We start from the raw sequence: 18,659 nt of genomic DNA, 5'->3' as shown, positions 1-18,659 counted from the left end.
CTGGGACATTAGCTGAGTAGGAAGGTCAGCTGGGTGCTTTCTTTGCCTCTCTGATCTACCAGAATTTCACCTCTATATCTGGCTCCTGAGCCTTTATTGGTGAAACTGAATGATTGGGATCTTTTTTCTTTGTAACAACAGTAATAACCACAGGACACACTCCACACTAGGCTGTTGTCCCCAGATCCCAGGAACCCCACATGACCACCAAGGAGTTGATTCTGATGCAAACACATGATTTATTCAAGTCTGAGCAGGGTCTTACAACCTTCACTGATACAGTGGATTGGGAGTGAGAGTGGTGAGTTCCAAATCAGCAGGGTTTTTATTGGGGTTACAGCAAAGTTTGGGGAAATTCTAGCTTGTCAGTTCTAAGAGTCATTGACATTTAGCAAATACCTGGTAATAGAATCCAGTCGACTATGTCTGGCGGGCCAAATCATTAGTGTTTTACTCATCCTATTGTAAAGAACACCTGGATAGTCTCCAGCTGTTTATTATTTAGCCTTCGCTAGGGGTGATGGTTAAATATTATCAAGGGTGAGTGGTTGAAGCACATTTTTGTGGGCTTTTCTCCTTGTGTTTTGAAACGAGTTCATGAGTAGGTCATTTTTCCTTAAAATGGAGTTCCTTTTTCAGAAATGGGGTTACACAGGCTTCCTAAGGATGTTTTGAAATGCAAACACAATCCAAACCTCTTTAATTTAGACTCATGAAGTTTTTTTTTTTTTGGACGAGAGCAGAAAGCAGCCATATTGTTTGCCAAAATATCACAAGAATGGTCTCTAGGCCACATATAAATATTCTTCTCTGAAAGTTCTTGAGCCAGGCCCCCACAGTTCAAATTATCCTCAACACCACTGTCTTCCATGTTCCTATTATTATGGTACATTAAACCCCACTTAAGCATTCAACAAACTGTTTTACTAATCCAAAATCACAGTTCACATTTCTCCAAACAAAAGCATGATCAGGCCTATCACAGCAACACCCTATTCCATTGTACTAACTTCTGTTTTGGTTAGGGTTTCCATTGCTGTGGACAGACACCATGACCATGGCAATGGCAACTCTTACAAATGAGAACATTTAATTGGGGCTGGTATACAGTTCAGAGATTTAGTTCATTATCATCATGGTGACAAAGTTGCTGGAAGGTAACTGAGAGTTCTACATCTAGATTGGCAGGCAGCAAGAAGAGAGAATGAGGCACTAAGATTGGCTTGAGCTTCTGATACCTCAAAGTCTGCCTCCAGTGGATGCACTTCCTCCAACAAGGCCATACCTACTCCTCAACGAAACAACTCCCAGTAGTGCCACTCCCTGTGGGCTTATGTGGGCATTTTTATTCAAACTACCATACCAGGTTTCATAGTTTTTCAAGAGTAACTAAACTGAAATTTTAAAATGATGAAGTCTCTTGATTGATGCTTGGTTCACATTAAAAATATTCTGCAGACATGTAAGACAAGAGTTGATCTTTAGGACATTGAATTACAAATTCCTAGAATTGTGAAGCCTGTGGGTGGCACTTCTTTTTATTCTTCTATCTGGGCCTGTTAGCTTATTCCTGACATTTAAGTTCACTCCAGAGATTCTTTTTCATCCTCCCTGCTCATTTTAAAGAAAAGAAAAACAAAGTTTATCTTGTATGACTATTTTAAAATATGTTGATTTTTGACCTTTTACTTAGAAGGATAGATGCTTTCAGAGGCACATTTTATTGCATATATATAATTAAAATCCAAATATCATTATTTTAAGACTTTTCATGCAACCACAAAGGTTTTTTTGATATATAATTAAAAATCAACAATTTGATATTTTAATGGTTTTGATTAACAAAGGACAGTCTCAAAGTAGTTACTTTAATTTGGTTTCTTTGGTTGCTAAACTAGAAGCATTGAAAACATTACCTCCCCTTCCCTATGCTCTCATCCCCTCCTCCTTCCTTTTCTTTTCTCCTGGATATAATAGGGAGTATCTGCGTGCTTGAGACTATAATAGAGAACATCCACTTGCTTGTGACTAACTAAACTTCATAGCACATCTTTTTGTCTCTTAGTGTACCATAGTCTTTCAGTTTTCCCTTCAGACATTTTAGATAATTTCTTTTACATAGGACTATAAATTGGTTCAACTACAAGTCTATGAGACCTAGTTACAGTTTCTAATTTCATGAACAGATCTCTTCTCTGTCTTCAGTTGAAATTGGTAAGGGAATCTGCTCCGGTTATCTTAGGGGTATACATGGGTCTCAGATCACTAACTGATTTGACTGGCTGCTTTAAATCCATAAATTTCTGTTCTCATCTAATGAGTTGAATTTAGCATGTTTCACCGCTATGCAGTTTTTTTAGACAGATGGACATGGAAATAGAATTAAGAGAACAAGGAGCTTTTTTCTGAACTCATACTGTAGGCTTGCAACCACTCTGAAATTCATCTGTACAGTAGATACCATGGCTCAGTTATTTTTTATGCAAAGATGCCTATACTTCTACATTGAACAAAGTGGCCTAATCAGGATACCCTGGGACAGATCATTTTTTAGGAACTGGATTGGTGCCTGTGTTCTATTAATTTTAACTTTTCATATTCTTGAATCCTCTGGGAATGGGTCTCTGGGCATGTCTCTGAGGAAGGTGGGATTATCTTAATTGCATTAACTGAAGTGGGAAGACCTGTCCTCTCTGGATGGCATCTTTTCCTGGCTAGAATCATGGATTATACAAAATGGATTATACAAAACTGAGCACTGGCAAGCATTCCATGCATTGTTTCTTGACTGTGGTTACAACCTGATCAGCTATCTCAAGCTCTTGTTGACTTGACTGCCTCACCATGATGGCATGAGCTGTACCTTAAGGCATTTCTGCCACAGCAACCGGAAAAGAAACTAAATAATTTCTTTTGGGCATAACAGTGATTAATAACTTCTTCTGGATCACCTTGCAGGACCTGAGCTAAGACAGTAATGGGGAGGACCTCACCATGATCAGGACTACTTAATTATGCATTCTCCTTCCCACCCTAATTGTTTTTCTATATAAGCCCAAGTTTCTGTCAATACCTTGAAGACAACTTGGACTTACTAGACTCTTTTGCTTGTTCTTCTTCCCAATATACATTTAATCTTCATTATTTGTTTTTAAAAATGGGGCCAGGTGTAGTGGTATACATCTTTAATCCTAGTGCTTGGGAGGTAGAGGCAGGTATCTATTTCTGTGAATTCAAGGCCAGCCTGGTCTATATGGTGAGTTCCAGGCCAGCGAGGGATATGTAATAGAGAAACATTGTCTCAAAAAAAAAAAAAAAAAGATTTTAAAAATTAAAAAAAAAAAAGAGAGAGAGAGGCCTAAGCTGATGACAATTGGGCCTTTTAGGTTGTTACTGAATAGGTGAATGGGCCTAGAGGTTGTTTGTGTCCTAGCCTCTTAGAATATCCATCACACTTTTTGAGACCATACAGATTTTGTTATGAAGAGGTAAATTATTTGTGAATAATTACTACAATATTCTTAGTATTTAGAATTATATACTATAATATATACTATATAGTATTATAGAATTTAATATATAGCTCTTTGAAAACAATCCTTTAAAGATTATTTGGTATAGAAAAAGCAGAATCAAAATATTTTCATACAATAAACACCACTTGAAGTATCGGGGCAAAGGGTTTATTTGATATGCAGATGTTGAGTCACTTTAGGGAGTACTGGTGAGCGCAGGAGATAAAAACTGGTAGGCAGTTTAGGAGCAAAGGTCTCTGAGTAAATAATTTCATTGTCCTTGTTCAGAGCAGGAAATATCCTTGGGTCTCAGCTTAGGAATGCTGGAAGGGAGCTCGGATTTCTTACCTCCTTCAAAGAAATACTTCTGCCTAGGGAAGATATATGGTGGTGTGACCAAAACTCTAGGCAGATGCTAATTCCATTTGGTGACCAGATTTAGATAGTTCTCTAGGATTTTCACATTGAACATGGGTTATATTTATTCCCCAATTCAGCCCATCTCCTAATAATGTTAGAATTACCTCTTCAAAAGGGAAAAATGTCATAGTAGTTTTGAAGGATATCTGGGTTTGGTTGAGGCCCATAAGACAAAGCTACTTCCTTCTGGTCAAAAGAATTGAATTTTAAGTTCTCTCTCTGGCTCTGGATGGAGATCTAACATTCTAAACTGTCCAAAATATAGGAGTTAATCTAGGTAGCTCAGTTAATCACCTGGATACCTTATCTTAAAAAGTGAAAGAGATGGGAGGAGTAATTATTCCTTTAATGAGATAATGTTCTTTTTTTCCCTAGGATTTTTGTCTTTAATGCAGTTAGGTATGGAACAACTGACATGTAGCTAGGCTAAGCCTGTCTATTTTTTCTGAGTTACTGAAAAAAAAAAAGATAATTTTCACTTTTTCCTCTTTCTTTTTTAAATTTTATTTTAAATACTTGCCATATCTTGGTCATGTTTTATTGGACATCTTGGGATTTCTCACTTTCCTTTTAAACCCACTTCTCATCCTCTGTTTCTGCAATATGGCTATTGCTGTGCCCTCCATTCTAACCTCCATGTTAGCCATGTAACCTCAAAAGGCAGCTACTGAGCTATCCAGCTTCCATGTCCTGTAGTTTTTATTTATAACTTTAATAAAACTATCCTCAAGCTTTCTTCTGAGTCTGTTTTTAAATTATTTTATTAAGGAGAGTAAAAATTTTAAGAAGGAACCCCAATTTTTCAAGTAACATGAGGCACCCCAGATGAAAGTCACTGGCAATTTTCAGCAATAGTATTATGTTGAAGAAGATTTTGAGCTGTTTTTTTTTCTCTCTATTTTGTTTATTTTACTATTGTGTTTGATGTATAATATCTGTGTTGGATGGGAAAAAAACTAGTAATATGAATGACATGTATTTTATATCCCTAGCTTAGCAATATATTAGTGATTGCTTTCTCTTTTGTTGTACACACACACCTAAACCATCCTCATTCCTAAGTGTCAACTCCCAATACCCAGAAACATATTTTACCTGGAACCCATAGTGGCCACATCTATCAGGATCCCAGAAGAATTCCCTATCAGGAAACACACAGCCACCAGACTCTCCAAAGAACCAGAGAGGAAAAAGAAACCAGGAACAAGCACCCACCCAACAAAGATAAGACCAGATATCAGCACTTAGACTTATAATCTCAATGCCAGATGCCTAGATAGCATCATAAAAAGCCAATCTAGGGGAAGGGGGCCAAGATGGCGGCACCGGGAGAACACCATGTCTGAGAAGCGGAACAACACACTCCATGCAGTGACCAGGAGACTGAACTCTGGGCCCTAAAACAACAGCGATCCACCGTGTTTCCCAGGTGAGGGGAGGCTCCCACGGCATGGGAAGCGGTCGGGTCCACTCTCGGCTGCCCAGCCAGAACCCGAAAGAGAACCCGGCAACGCAGGTTTTGGGTCTCCGGGCTGGTGCCGCAAGCCTGCTTATCACGATCAATTTCCCAGGCTGATTGGTGGGGCACAAGGGGGCCTAAGGCAGCAAGTCCCAGTCGTAAAAAAACCCACGGGTAAGGAAAGTTGCCAGACTGGTCACGGGTCACCTAGTCTTTCCCTGGAAAGTCTCTCCGACCACAGTGGGTACCTGCCGCCATCACAACTGAGCTCCCACCGCGGGCGGATAGCAGCTGCGCGCCCAGCTCAAAATCCCTACTCCCTCTTTGGAGGAGGCAGGAGGTGCCCAACAGAATCTGCCACAGACCACATTGTCTGTACCCCAACCCGAGATCGGGGCTGAGAAAACCCAATCCTTTCGGGCACTCCCCCAAACGCCGCCATCACCCTGCCGCAGCAGAGCAGAAGGATAAAGAGGCGCACAGCGGCTTCACAGTGCCGGAACTCAAGTGCTGCCGGCCTCTCCTAGCAAACAAACTACAGCTCAGGATCTGGGACTGTGGTCATCCTACGCGTCCTGAGATTCTCCTGGGTCCAGCGCAATAAGATCTAGCAGCAAGTTCTATCACCAGAGCCCCCCCCCCCCCCCCCGCCGGCAGAGAAACGCCGCCGCCTCAGGGCTCAGGATCCCACTGAGAAGCCCCAACCCCTGCTAGCACTCCCCTGAGAGCACCTCCATAAGCTCGCCCTAGCAGAGGAGAAGGTCAGAGGGGAAGGACAGAGAGGCAGCCTGCCAAGGACACAGCACCCTCTCTCCAGCGGCCCCTAGCAGAGAAACCCAAGTTCTGGATCTGAGGACACTCAACCCTACCCGGTACTCTCTTGGGATCAGCAAACATAGATTCTACCGCTAGGCTGCTTCTGGCAGAGAGATCTGGGCCCGGGATCTGGGATTGAGTACACTCACCCTAACTCTTTCCCGCGCCACCCAGGGACCAGTCAACACAACCCCTCCTGGCAGAGGGAAAGAACAAAGAGGCAGCACACAGGAAAGGTGGACACCGAGTCCTGCGGCCACAGTGTCACAGAGCTGACTGTTACCCTACCCGCGCACTTCTGCAGCAGGACCAAAACTGAGAGTAGTGAGCAAGGGGAATCCCTGTGCATTCCAACTGGTCCTGCAAGAGAGTGAGTGAGCCTTCTAGGGAGAGATTGCCCCAGACCCAGGGCCTCTCCACAGAAGCAACCAGACGAGATCCCTGCCACCCACACTCCTAGTGTGGGCATCAGAGGGATTCTTGGGATAGCGACATTGAAGCCTCTGCCTTTCGGGTCCACCAGGGTAATCCAGCCAAACAATCCCTGGATCTCAGTCAGAACTGCGTAATAGTGGCTTGCAGGCCACTGCAATAATCAGAGAATCCGCGCATGCACACTGCGCCCGCTATAGCGCCAGCGTCACATTCTTTACTTAGGCAAAACTGAAAACACAGTGCACACCCCCAAAGCAGTGAACCTCTCTCATCTTCCTGAAAAAACAGTCCAGAAAACAGAAAGAGAGGATCATAGCCCAAACTACAATCTCGAGGAACAACCAGTGAGGATTATAAATAACCAGATGGCTAGAGGCAGATGTAAGAACACTCCCAACAAAAATCAGGACATAATGATCTCACCAGCAACCCCACAAAAAAAAGGACACTTCAATTCACTAGAAATACAAGAAAACGACCTCAAAACTATGTTTCTCCAGCTATTAGAGGCCCATAGAGATGAAATGAACAAAGCCCTCAGAGAAATAACCAAAGAAATCTAGACTAACCAAGAGGAAACAAATCGTGCACTCAGAGAAATGACCACGAAAATTGAGGCAAACAGAGAAGAAATGCACAAAGCTCTCAAAGAAAAGTACACACAAATGAAGGCAAATAAAGAAGAAATAAACAAAGCTCTCATAGAAATACAGGCAATTATACCCAAAGAAGTAGAGGCACAATTAGTGATACATAGAGAGGAAACGGACACAAAAAATAGAAGCTATCATTGAAAAGCAGGAGTCCACATTCAAACAGATGAAGGAAATGGTTCAAGACATGAAAACAGAATTAGAATCAATAAAGAAAACACAAATAGAGAAAAACCAGGAGCTGGAGAACATAGAGAAAAGATCAGGCACCACAAAGGTAAGCATCACCAACAGAATACAAGAGATGGGAGAAAGAATCTCAGGAGCCGAAGATACACTTGCGGAAACTGACACGTCTCTCAAAGAAAAAATAAAATCAGAAAAGTTCCAAACACAAAACATCCAAGAAATCAAGGACACCATGAAAAGACAAAACCTAAGAATAATAGGAGTAGAAGAAAAAGAAGACATCAGGCTCAAAGGTCCGGAAAATATTTTCAAGAAAATTATAGAAGAAAACTTTCCCAACTTAAAGAAGGAGATGGCCATAAACATACAAGAGGCCTACAGAACACCAAGTAGACTAGACCAGAAAAGAAATTCTTCACGTCACATCATAGTCAAAACACTGAACCTACAAAACAAAGAAAAAATTCTAAAAGCAGCAAGGGAAAAAGGCCAAGTAACATATGAAGGTAGACCTATCAGAATCACACCAGATTTCTCAACAGAAACTATGAAAGCCAGAAGAGCCTGGACAGAAAACATACAGTCCTTAAGGGACCACAGATTCCAACCCAGACTACTATACCCAGCAAAACTTTCAATCAACATAGACGGAGAATTCAAGATATTCCAAGACAAAATCAAATTTAAACAATATCTACATAGTAACCCAGCTTTACAGAAGTTACTAGAAGGGAAACTCCAAACCAAAGAAAACAACTACATCGAAGGAAACAGAGGAAATAGATAACTACACAACAAAAAAAACCAAAAGAAGACAAGCAATGAAACTCAGTGACACCACAAACACCACATCTAAAGTAAGTAACAATTGTTGGTCACTAGTTTCTATCAACATCAACGGACTCAACTCCCCAATTAAAAGACACAGACTAACAGAATGGTTGCGGAAACAGGATCCAACATTCTGTTGCATCCAAGAAACACACCTATGCAACAAAGATAAACACTACCTCAGAGTAAAGGGCTGGAAAAATGTCTTTCAAGCAAATGGTTCCAGAAAACAAGCGGGAGTAGCCATCCTAATATCTAATAAAATAGACTTTCAACCCAAGTTAATAAAAAAAGATAAGGATGGCCACTATATTCTCATCAAAGGAAAAATCCACCAAGAGGACATCACAATTTTGACTATCTATGCCCCAAATACAAGAGCACCTACATTCGTAAATGAAACAATATTAAAGCTTAAATCACACATTGATCCTAAAACCCTAATAGTGGGAGACTTCAACACTCCACTCTCACCAAGGGACAGATCAACTAGACAGAAAACAAATAGGGAAATAAAAACACTTACAGAAACCCTAAATCAAATGGATCTAATAGACATCTACAGATCTTTTCATCCAAACTCAAAAGAGTATACCTTCTTTTCAGCACCGCATGGAACCTTCTCCAAAATAGACCATATAGTTGGTCATAAAGAAAGCCTCAACAGATACAAAAAGATTGAAATAATCCCTTGTATTCTATCTGACCACCATGGACTTAAGCTGGACCTCAACAACAACAGAAATAACAAACAGCCTACACGCACATGGAAACTGAACAACCTGTTACTCAACGACAGCTGGGTTAAGGAAGAAATAAAGAAAGAAATTAAAGACTTCCTAGAATTCAATGAAAATGAAGGCACAACATACCCAAATTTATGGGAGACATTGAAAGCAGTGCTCAGGGGAAAATTTATAGCACTAAGTGCCTGCAAGAAGAAATTTGTAACATCACATACAAACAACTTAATGGCCCAACTGAAAACCCTAGAAAAAAAGAAGCAGATACACCCAAGAGGAGCAGAAGGCTGGAAATAATCAAACTCAGGGCTGAAATCAATCAATTAGAAACAAATAAAACTATTCAAAGAATCCATGAAACAAAAAGCTGGTTCTTTGAGAAAATCAACAAGATAGACAAACCCTTAGCCAAACTAACTAAAAAGCAGAGAGAATCTATCCAAATCAACAAAATCAGAGATGAAAAGGGTGACATAACTACAGACACAGAGGAAATTCAAACAATCATTAGGTCATACTACAAAAGCCTATATGCCACAAAATTTGAAAATCTAAATGAAATGGACAATTTTCTTGATAGATTCCATCTTCCAACATTAAGTCAAGATCAGGTAGAAAGACTGAACAGCCCAATATCCCCCAAGGAAATTGAAGCAGTCATTCACAGTCTCCCCTCCAAAAAAAGCCCTGGGCCAGATGGTTTCAGGGCGGAATTCTACCAGACCTTCAAAGAAGTGCTCACACCAATTCTCCTCAAACTATTCCACAAAATAGAAACAGAAGGTACATTACCAAACTCATTCTATGAAGCAACAGTCACCCTGATACCTAAACCACACAAAGACCCAACAAAAAAAGAGAACTTCATACCTATCTCTCTTATGAACATTGACGCAAAAATACTCAACAAAATACTTGCAAATCGAATCCAAGAACACATCAAAGATATCATCCACCATGACCAAGTAGGCTTCATCCCAGGCATGCAAGGGTGGTTCACCATATGGAAATCCATCAACATAATCCACCACATAAACAAACTGAAGGAGAAAAACCACATGATCATCTCCTTAGATGCTGAAAAAGCATTTGACAAAGTCCAACACCCATTCATGTTTAAAGTCTTGGAGAGATCAGGGATACAAGGCACATACCTAAAGATAGTAAAGGCAATATACAGCAAGCCTATAGCCAACATCAAACTCAATGGAGAGAAACTTAAATCAATCCCACTGAAATCAGGGACAAGACAAGGCTGACCACTCTCTCCATATCTCTTCAACATAGTACTTGAAGTCCTAGCCAGAGCAATAAGACAACTAAAGGAGATCAAGGGGATACAAATCAGAAAGGAAGAGGTCAAAGTGTCACTATTTGCAGATGATATGATAGTATATATGAGCGACCCCAAGAATTCAACCAGAGAACTCCTCCAGTTGATAAACACCTTCAGCAAAGTGGCAGGATACAAAATCAACTCAAAAAAATCAGAAGCCCTCCTGTATACCAAAGCCAAAATGGCTGAGAAAGAAATTAGGGAAACAACACCCTTCACAATAGCCACTAACCACATAAAGTACCTTGGGGTGACACTAACCAAGCAAGTGAAAGACCTGTTTGAGAAAAACTTCAAGTCTCTGGAGAAAGAAATTGAAGAAGATCTCAGAAGATGGAAAGATCTCCCGTGCTCATGGATCGGTAGGATTAACATTGTGAAAATGGCCATCCTGCCAAAAGCAATCTACAGATTCAATGCAATTCCCATCAAAATACCAACTCAATTCTTTACAGACCTTGAAAAAAAGATTCTCAGCTTCATATGGAGAAACAAAAAAACCCAGAATCTCCAAAACAATCCTGTACAACAACAGATCATCTGGAGGTATCTCCATCCCCGATCTCAAGTTGTACTACAGAGCAATAGTAATAAAAACTGCATGGTATTGGCATAAAAACAGAAAGGAGGATCAATGGAACCGCATAGAAGACCCAGAAATAATCCCACACACCTATGAATACTCGATTTTTGACAAAGAAGCCAAAACCATTCAATGGAAAAAAGACAGCATCTTCAACAAATGGTGCTGGTCCAACTGGATGTCCACATGCAGAAAAATGAAAATAGATCTATATTTATCACCCTGCACAAAACTAAAGTCCAAGTGGATCAAAGACCTCAACATAAAACCAGATACTCTAAATCTGTTAGAAGAAAAAGTGGGGAACAGCCTAGAACTCATTGGCACAGGAGACAACTTCCTGAACAGAACACCAACAGCACAGGCTCTAAGAGCAACAATCAATAAATTGGACCTCATGAAACTGAAAAGCTTCTGTAAAGCAAAGGACACTGTCATTAAAACAAAACAACTGCCTACAGATTGGGAAAGAATCTTCACTAACCCTTTATCTGACAGAGGACTAATATCGAGTATATACAAAGAACTAAAGAAGCTGAAAAGCAGCAAACAACGTAATCCAATTAAAAAATGGGGAACAGAGCTAAACAGAGAATTCTCGACAGAGGAATATCGAATGGCAGAAAAACACTTAAAGAAATGCTCATCCTCATTAGCCATCAGGGAAATGCAAATCAAAACGACCCTGAGATATCACCTTACACCCATCAGAATGGCCAAGATGAAAAACTCAAGGGACAACACATGCTGGAGAAGTTGTGTAGAAAGGGGAACCCTCCTCCACTGCTGGTGGGAATGTAAACTGGTTCAACCACTCTGGAAATCTATCTGGCGCTTTCTAAGACAATTAGGAATAGTGCTTCCTCAAGACCTAGCTATACCACTGCTAGGTATATACCCAAAGTTTGCTCAAGTACACAAAAGAGATATTTGCTCAACCATGTTTATAGCAGCTTTATTTGTAATAGCCAGAACCTGGAAACAACCCAGATGTCCATCAACGGAGGAATGGGTACAGAAATTGTGGTATTTTTACACAATGGAATACTACTCAGCAATCAAAAAGGAGGAAATCATGAAATTTGCAGGCAAATGGTGGGACCTAGAAAAGATCATCCTGAGTGAAATATCCCAGAAGGAGAAAGACAAACACGGTATATACTCACTTATATAGACCTATAAGATATGATAAACATAATGAAATCTATACACCTAAAAAAGATAATCAAGAGAGCGGACATGGGGTAAGATTATCAATCCTCGTTTTGAAAGACAGATGGGATGCACATTAAACATTGACAGGAGTCTACTGTGCGCATTTGAAAAACTCTAACTAGCAGTGTTTTCAAAGCAAAGACTCATGACCAAACCTTTGGCAGAGTACAGGGAATCATAAGAAAGAAGGGGAGTTAGTCTGATGAGGAAAGGATAGGAGCTCCACAAGGACCAAACATATCTGGGCACAGGGTCTTTTCTGAGACTGACATGCAACCAAGGACCATGTATGAATGTAACCTAGAACCTCTGCTCAGATGTAGCCTGTGGTAACTCAGTAACCAATTGGTTTCCCATAGTGAGGAGAACAAGGACTATTTCTAACAGGAACTCAATGACTGGCTCTTTGGCCTCCCCACCCCCCAAGGGAGGAGCAGTCCTGTTAGGCCACAGAGGAGAGCTTTGCAGCCAGTCCTGAAGATACCTGATAAAACAGGATCGGATGAATGGGGAGGAGGTTCCCCCTATCAGTGGACTTGGCAAAGGGCACTGTGGAGATGAGGGAGGGAGGGACTGGGAGGGAATGAGGGATCGGGGCACGGCTGGGATACAGAGTTAATAAAATGTAACTGATAAGAAAAAAATAAAATAAAATAAAAAAAAACTTAAAAAAAAAAGGCAATCTATAACAGGCAGGAAGATGTGTGCACTAGAGCTCAGCAACCCTACCACAGCATGTCCTGATTAGTGCAATATAGGTGAAGCACAAGACAAAGACCTTATAACAGCCTTTATGAATATGATAAAGGTCCTTAGGGGGGAGCAGCCTTACCAGGCCACAGAAGATGACAATGCAGCCACTCCTGATGTGATCTGATAGACTAAGATCAGAAGGAAGGAGAAGAGGACTCCCCCATCAGTGGACTTGGGGAGGGGCATGCATGAGGAAGGGGGAGGGAGAGTGGGAATGGGAGTGGAGGAGGGAGGGGCTTATGGGGGAATACAAAATGAATAAAGTGTAATTCATAGTAAAAAAATTAAAATAAAAAAAGAAATATTTGAAAATATTTCCACACAAACATTGGAAAGAAATGAATAAAACAATTCAAGACCAGGTGAATTGGAAAGAAAACAAAGCATATGAAAGACTTTCTATCAGGTAGGTCTAGTCATCTCCATTCTACAAAACACCAGGAGATAAACTCTTAGATTTACATTTCTCAAACTTGTGCCAGTTTCTGAGAACATACCAGCATGGATTTCACAAAAGCTCATTTTCAACTATATAGACAATTTGCTTGGAGGCTTTTCCCCCCATATATTTGATGTATTCTTCATTCACATTTTCATGTAAATGCCACCTGTGCTTAAGAGCCTTTCTGTACTACCTTATGCAGAATAATAACCTCTATCCCATTACACAGCCTTAGCTTTGAGTTTGTGAGGTCCTGGAGACCAATTCCAGGAGCTTGCATGTACTGGGCAAGCAGTCTAACTACACCCTCTGAACTTTGTCTTCTTTCTTCATTTATTTTTCTTTGTAATTGTCATCACCTAGCACATTGTGTATTTTGCTAACTTATCAGTCCCCTGTTTTACTAGAATTCAGGCACACAGAGGTTATAACTTTATTTGTTGATTACTATATCCTTAATGTCAAGAGTTCTTGACAAGTAATAAGTATTCAAATATTTGCTTAATGATGAAAGAAAATGGCAATGTTGTACAAAGTACACAGAAATAAAGAGATTATGGTTAGAGTACTTTTATTTATACACACACACAAATTGAGTACCAACTACTTGATATAAGGCTTTGGGGGGGTATGTGGAGGGAAGGTAACAAACATGAAAAAGACAGTGATGAGATATGAATCAACTATAATTAAAATAAAATTTCACATGAGAATTGGAAGAAAGTGCTGTAAGTGCTAGAATGGAATTTATGTTTGGGCTGAAGAAGTGGCTCAGCAGTTAAGAACATTATTGATGATTATTAATATTTTAATATTTATTTATCTTTTAGTTAAACAGTGGTTATTCCTAAACCAGCTGTATACCCAAATTACCACACAGAGAGTAAGATTTATTTAATTAACCTAGAGCACAATGCTGGGCAATAATTACTCCATCCTAAACTTCGAGGACTGCATAGCTTCCTTCCATTCAGATTGCCCACATTATACTTGCTTTTTAGTCATATCTTTGGACTGGTTCATTTCTCTTGATGTTTCCCAGTGTTCTCCTCTTGGATCTCTCCTCCCACCCCTTCTTTCTCTTCTCCTCTGGACCAGGATGTCCCACCCTAGTCTCTTCATTCTCAACCAGGCTCAGTGTTGCCTGCTTGGTCTTTTTTTTTTTTTTTTTTTCTGGCAATACAGAGACCAAATGGTAGCATGTTTACACAAACTTGAAACAGGTGATGCTTAGAATAACAAGAGCATTATATCAACAGAGCATTCTTGTGTTTGGTTTCTAGCACCCACATGGTGGCTCACAACTGTCTGAAATTCTAGTTCTGGGGGATATGAAGCCTCTGCTGACCTCCAAAGTCTCTTGCACATATACGGTGCACATATGTACACTCAAGCACACATTTACATATGCATAAATTAAGTATATATAAACTATTTTAAAGAAGAAAGCATTATGTTGGCAGATGACTGTTGCAGTGGACTAGACATCAGCTCCCCAGGCCCTACACTATACAGTTTGCAGAGGACATGTGGAGGAAGGTGTTAGCCACTATCCATTTACTTTTATGGGCAATTACATATGTTGTGTTGTGAGGGAAGAGAACAGCTGCACCTTTAGTATCACTGTTAATCTATTAACAGTCCTTAATTATTGTTTTTCTGGTTTAGGTAAGGCCTTCCTGAGAAAAACTTAAGAAGCTGTTTTAAACAATTCCCCCACCCTCAACTCAGTCCTTCTAGGTGATGTACAGTAAGCTTGACTCATTATATTATCATTGCAATGCTCAATTCTATAGCCATGGAACAGTTCCGACCACTACTTTTGAAAAAAAATCTATGTAGAGGTTAGCATGATTTCCAGCTGTGTGTCCTGACGAATATACCTCTATTTCATGTGATGCCTTTCCCTTGTGACTATACATGCTATCTCTAATAAAAGTTTTTTGCTCTCTTTGTTGGAGGGGAGGCTCTGCTTTGATAATACTCCCAAGTGCTGTTTTTACCAGTGTCTTCTGATTGTAAAGATTAGCTTTTTACTTACCATTGCAAATGACAGATGTTTTCAAATGGACAAAACCAGAACTTGGTGGCCCTTTGAATAGAAAGAGAAATGCTATGAAATGTCAAAACTTGGATAGTTAATGTGTGTGTGTGTCTGCCTAAGGTGGGGGATAGTGTAACCTCAGCATTCAGATAGGTTCCAGCAGAGGAGATAAGGAACAGGTGGAGAGGAGTAAATGGATGAATGAGTCAGAGACCATGACTGGGAGAATCTTTCATCTCTGACTAACAACCAGGATGTTTCTTTATTTAAACAGATTCTAGAAAAGAGGCAAACTTAGGATTTTTAAAAGAAAAGATGCCGAGACTTATGGCCAACCTCTGGGCAGAGTGCAGGGAATCTTATGAAAAAAGTGGGAAATAGTAAGACCTGGAGAGGACAGGAGCTCCAAAAGGAGAGCAACAGAACCAAAAAATCTGGGCACAGGGGTCTTTTCTGAGACTGATACTCCAACCAAGGACATTCATGGAGATAACCTAGAACCCCTGCACAGATGTAGCCAATGGCAGTTCAGTCTCCAAGTGGGTTCCATAGTAATGGGAACAGGGACTGCCTCTGACATGAACTGATTGGCTGGCTCTTTGATCACCTCCCCCTGAGCGGGGAGCAGCCTTACCAGGCCACAGAGGAAGACAGTGCAGCCACTCCTGATGAGACCTGATAGACTAGGATCAGAAGGAAGGAAAGGAAGACTTCCCCTATCAGTGGACTTGGGGAGGGGCATGCGTGGAGACGGGGGAGGGAGAGGAGGAGGAAGGGAGCTACAGGGGGGATATAAAGTGAATAAAGGGTAATTAATAAAAATTAAAAAATAGAAACAAATAAAAAGATAAAGACTTAACTGAAAAAAAAACCAAAGAAATACAGGGGTCTCAAAATGGAGGTAAAACCGCTGCCTGGTCGCCCCCAGCCTGACTCACCACTGCCGACACGGGGAGTGGGGACATGATCCAAAGGAACAAGAACAGCTGAGGAAGCTGTTTATTGGTGGTCTGAGCTTTGAAACCACAGATGATAGCTTAAGAGAACATTTTGAGAAATGGGGCACAGTAACAGACTGTGTGGTGATGTGAGATCACCAAACAAAACGTTCCAGGGGTTTTGGTTCTGTGACCTACTCTTGTGTGGAAGAGGTGGATGCTGCAATGTGTGTCCAGCCACACAAGGTGGATGGGCATGTGGTGCAACCAAAGAGAGTCATTTTTAGAGAGGATTTTGTGAAGCCTGGTGTCCATTTAACGGTGAAGAAAATTTTTGTTTGTGGTATTAAAGAAGATACAGAAGAATATAACCTGAGAGACTACTTTGAAAAGTATGGCAAGATTAAAACCATAGAAGTTATGGAAGACAGGCAGAGTGGAAAAAAGAGAGGATTTGCTTTTGTGACTTTTGACGATCATGACACAGTTGATAAAATTGTTGTTCAGAAACACCACACCAACACTGGGCATAATTGAAGTGTAAAAAGCTATTTCTAAACAAGAGATGCAGTCTGCTGGATCACAGAGAGGTCGTGGAGGTGGATCTGGCAACTTTATGGGTTGTGGTGGAAACTTTGGAGGTGGTGGCTGTAACTTGGTAGGGGTGGAAACTTTGGTGGAAGAGGAGGCTGTGGTGGTGGAGGTGGTGGCCGCAGAGGACTATAATGACTGGAAATTATAGTGGACAACAGCAATCAAATTATGGACCCATGAAGGGGGCAGTTTTGGTAGAAGAAGCTCAGGCAGTCCCTATGGTGGTAGCATGAATCTTGTGGTGGAAATGGTGGATGTGGTAGCAGAAGGTTTAAAAAAAAAAAACCAGCAGAAAAGGCTACAATTCTTAGCAGGAGAGAGAGCGAGTTGTCAGGAAAGCTGCAGGTTTCTCTGAGACATTCCCAACTGCATTAGAGGAACTGTAAAAATCTGCCACAGGAGGAACGATGATCCATAGTCAGAAAAGTTACTGCAGCTTACACAGGAAACCCTTCTTGTTCAGGACTGTCATAGCCACAGTTTGCAAAAAGTGCAGCTATTGATTAATGCAATACAGTGTCAGTTAGATGTACATTCCTGAGATCTTTTATCTGTTGTAGCTTTGTCTTTTTCTTTTCATTACATCAGGTATACTGCCATGTAAATTGTGGTAGTAGTACCAGGAATGAAAAATTAAGGAATTTTTAACTTAAAAAAAAAGAAGAAGAAAGGAAAGAAATACAGATTCCCTGTCCCCTGTGTGCTCCAATTCACAGCCCACAGTTCTGCTTGCACTACCAGAGGCCTGCTGCTACCAGGGACAACCAGCTCTGCCTGCATACCTGGAAGTTTGCTGCCATTAGGGACCACCAGAGGCCTGCCAACACCAGGGACAACCATATGGCTAAAGGCCAGCATAACAACACAATCAATAAGAACCAGGGCAATATGGTACCACCAGAACCAAGCTATCTTACTACAGCAAGCTCTGGATATGCCATCACAGCTGAAGCACAAGAGAATGACCTTAAATCCAATCTTAGGAAGGTAATAGAGACTTTTAAGGCAGAAATGGATAAATCCCTTAAAGAAATATAGAAAAATACAATCAAGCAGGTAAAGAAAATGAATAAAACTGTTCAAGACCTGAAAATGGAAATGGAAGCAATATAGAAAATATAAACTGAGGGACTTCTGGAGATAAAAAACCTAGATAAGACAAAAGAAAGTACAGACACAGCATAGGAGGTGAAAGATAGAATCTCAGGTTATCTCAGATATGATAAAGGAGATTGATACATCAGTCAGAGAAAATGTTAAATCTAAAAAGGTTTTGAAACAAAACATACAGCATATTTGGTATACTATGAAAAGACCAAATCTAAGAATAATAGGAATAAAATAATAGGAATAAAATAATAGGAATAAAAAGAAAGGTTGAGAAAAAATTTTCAACAAATTTATATAAGAAAATTTCCCTAACCCAAAAGAAGAGATGCCTATAAACATACAAGAAAGAACCTTACAGAATGCCAAATAGATTGGGAAAAAAAAAAAAAAGCCCTGCCACATAATCAAGATACTAAATGTACAGAACAAAGAATATTAAAATCTGCAAGGGGAAAAAAGGCTAAGTAACATATAAAAGCAGACCTATTAGAATTATAGCAGACTTCTCAACAAAGACTTTAAAAGCTAGAAAGCTAGAAGGTCCTGGGCAGATGTCTTACAGTTTCTATGAGACCACAGATGT

General features: G+C 40.4%; 1 pseudogene; it reads left to right on the top strand.

Moving 5' to 3' along the window:
- The first annotated feature begins 16,329 nt into the window (after positions 1 to 16,329).
- Positions 16,330 to 17,341, top strand: LOC129667666 (heterogeneous nuclear ribonucleoprotein A3-like; annotated as a pseudogene).
- Positions 17,342 to 18,659: the final 1,318 nt, after the last annotated feature.

The sequence above is a fragment of the Psammomys obesus genome, unplaced genomic scaffold (assembly GCF_907164565.1).
Source record: "Psammomys obesus unplaced genomic scaffold, mPsaObe1.curated_primary_1811, whole genome shotgun sequence".
In the NCBI taxonomy this organism is placed as follows: domain Eukaryota; kingdom Metazoa; phylum Chordata; class Mammalia; order Rodentia; family Muridae; genus Psammomys; species Psammomys obesus.
Note: the sequence above shows the minus strand (reverse complement) of the source record. Positions and strands in the feature narration are given on the sequence as shown.